Below are 3293 nucleotides of genomic sequence, written 5' to 3'. Positions count from 1 at the left end.
GGACGAGGAGAGAGAGGGCAAATTAAGGGCCTTAGCACATTGATGGGGCTAGCATGGGTTTAGGATGGGAATATTTTTGTCATCATTACTCTCATCCTACACCAAGTGGTCTAGGATGGATTTAGAATGGGAGTCATATTAGACCATGGCCTCTAGACCCTCCACCCAGAATGGAATCCCCTTTTTTCAAAAACATGGAAGGATGACATGTGTCCTTGTCCCCACAAGGTCCCCACCTCTTAAACACATGAAATGATTCCATGTGTCCTCTTCCTCCTAAACCCATCCCTAGTTCTTTTTTTGTTAGCACATGGTGGGATGGGAATAGGATAGAAATATGCATGGGACCACTTGGGACCACCTTTTCCCATTCCCATCCTATTTCTTCCCATGTGCTAAGCCCCTAAGAGGCCGTTCTCGCGTCGGCACAACCTGGCAAATATGCCAAGGTTTGGCAAAGTTTGCATTGCTCCCCTGCATCTCCCCGAAGTTCACGCTACTACGAATTGGCAAATCCAACCCCCGCAGAATATGGAAATCTAACCTCTCCACCCGAGCAATCAGGGGCTGTGAGAGGTTTATCCAATCAGCCTAAGCAATCGCTGCTTCTCCAACGGGGCCCAGCCTGCAAACATTGCAAATGCTGCAAAATCCTGATGCGTAAGGACACTTGCCTCTCACCGCCAGGCAATTTGGCAAATGTGCCAAGTTGAGGAACGTGGGAACCTACTCTAAGAGGGATGAAAGAGGGGGAGAGGAGAAGGGTAGCGGGAGGGGTGAGGCCCGAGGGGAGGGAGAAAGGCGACAGAAGGTGTAGGAAATCGGAGCCGGGGGCCGATTCACGGGAGGAAACCAGGGCCCAAACTAGGGCCCCCTTCTCGAGAGGAAATCGACGATCGGATGTCGGAAGTCGATGCCTCAGTTTTCGACTGGAAATCGGCAATCAGTTTCAATTTCTGGCCGTTAGCGATGGGGGAGGGGGTGAACATGTGTCGAGGTGTGTTCGTCGGATTGGTAGCAAGTTTGGCGTTCGTGATGATGCGTGTTTGTGGTCTGCAATAGGGAAGGGACGAGAACACGTGTCCAAGAGTTATTGGTGAGTATGGCGATGGGTGACGGCTCGTGTGCTTGCAGTGGGAGCAGTCTATCATTAATGGTGTGCATGTGCATCGCCGGGTGATCGGCGTTAGATGATAGTATTTGGAAAGTAACCGGTCAATTTTCCATATGGGATTATGATTATGAAGAGGCTAGGATAGGACGGTCAGGATCTCTCCTCCCGACCCCAGCCATTGACGAAAGCATAGGGGCAAGTAGAAGGGAGGCAAGGCGAGGGATGAAGGCGCGGGAGCAAAGAAGTGCTGGGAGGGAAGGGGAGGGGCAATTTCAGAGGGTGTTGTGAAAAAACGGAGCCAAAAGCAAGGGTTGGTTTGTCATTTGCCAAGTTGGGTATGAGGTCTTGGTTAATTGCCTAGTTCAAGGTAAAGGAGGATCCAACCAAATTAAAAAAAGGTAAAGGAGGATCGACGGAGCTCTTTAATTAATATGGAATTATTCTGTGATCATGATGGCTGGACTCTTGAATTTCATGTGGTGAGTGCATATGTGAAAGAGGAGGGTTTTTTAACTCAAAATTGACTGGAAAGCAATGGATTCATAGCCAGGGACTATAATTTTATTGAAAGTAGTGAGGATAGGTCTAGGTCAAAGAGCGATGGCTGGGAAGAGTTAGGTTTAGATCAAGGTTTGATTGATTACCAGTGTCTGAATCCAGAGGCGTTGGAGGGTTCTCTTGGAATCATCGTAAAAGGGGAGATGAGTTCAAGGGTGGTGGATGAGTAATCCTATAAAGGGGGAGTATATTCTAAGCACAAGTATATTAGACCAATGTTCCAGCAATTTGGAAGTTCAATGTCCATGTTGTGATTGAGAGATCTCTTAATATTCTGTTTAAATTTGATAAGAGACATTTACCCTCGAAAAAGTGTTGTATAGAGGTTAGGAGATAATGGAAGCAGGTGTGTACAAGAGGGGATGAGCCTTATTTGAGGTGGAATGTTGCCATATTTGGGATGTATTGGGGAAGGCTGGAGAATGGGAGAGAGTGGTCAAGTCATGCAAAATTAAGGAGGAGGAATTTTTCCCAGCCATAAGGTCGTAAACTTTGGGCAGCCCTGGAGTTATCCCCAAAGGTCCAAGTTTGTGACCACCCTACTAGTAGAATTGGAGCTTGCATTATAGGCTAGGGAGATGGAGGGAGGCTGAGAAGGCAAGGCTGAGATGGAGGGAGGCTGAGATGGCAAGGCTTCAAAGCAGGCAACTATGGCTTTTCATGGGTGTTTGCCCCTCTAAAGTCTTCTTTCAAGCACTAAAGAGGAAGCATTATCAAGAGTTGATTAATATGGTGCTTGATAATCAGGGCAACTTGATGATGGAGTTTTGGCATGTGTCAGAGGTAGATCCAGGCTGAGTGGGATTGTGGGTGAGCTAATGATCCAAGAACCTGAGTGGAGAATGTCAACGAATTATGGAAGGGGCTTGAGTATAGAGTGTCGAATGTATAAGGAAATGCATCGGGTACACCTTTCCCAACTGAGGAGCTTTGGGAGGCTTTAAGTTTAATGGCAAACGATAGGTCCCCATGATTTGAAGGATTGCCTGAGTTTTTTTGTGCCTTTTGGGGTGTGATTGGGTAACATTTGTATAATATATCTAATACAATAGTTGCTAGAGGCTATCTGTCTAAGGACATTAATGTTGGGCTAATGAAATTTTTCAAAATGATAGAATAGGTTGAAGGTAGGAGTTCGGCGGCTAATAACGATGCCAAACACATCTTACAAAATAATTAAAAGCATTAGCGATAAGGATCCGAGAGCTATGCATGGTTTTTGTGGATTGGGGTAGAATGAGTTTGTGAAACCATGTGATATATCTGAAATATTTTTAATGTCTCTACAGCTCTAGATTATGCATGTGCATCTCGTTAGTGCAATTTACTTTTTGGATTTGATTTGGACAAGGCTTAAGATAGAGTGAGATGGGACTTCATCTTGGAAGTTTTTGATAGGTTGTGGTTTGGGCCTACTTTGTCTAAGATGATGTCACACCTTTTTGGGATTGCTTCAGCTATTTTATGTATTGACATGGTTGTGGCACTAGATTTGACTTGAGGAGGCATGTTTGACAAAGGTGCCATTTGGCGCTTTCTCGGCGCTTTGCTCTTTGCTATCTATTTAGTGCCCTTTGTTCATATGTTGAAGATGTGTACATACAGCAATTTGAATCAAGGA

Source organism: Dipteris shenzhenensis, chromosome 17 (assembly GCF_047967505.1).
Source record: "Dipteris shenzhenensis isolate YYH24624 ecotype China chromosome 17, Dip_SZ_1.0, whole genome shotgun sequence".
In the NCBI taxonomy this organism is placed as follows: Eukaryota; Viridiplantae; Streptophyta; class Polypodiopsida; order Gleicheniales; family Dipteridaceae; genus Dipteris; species Dipteris shenzhenensis.
Note: the sequence above shows the minus strand (reverse complement) of the source record.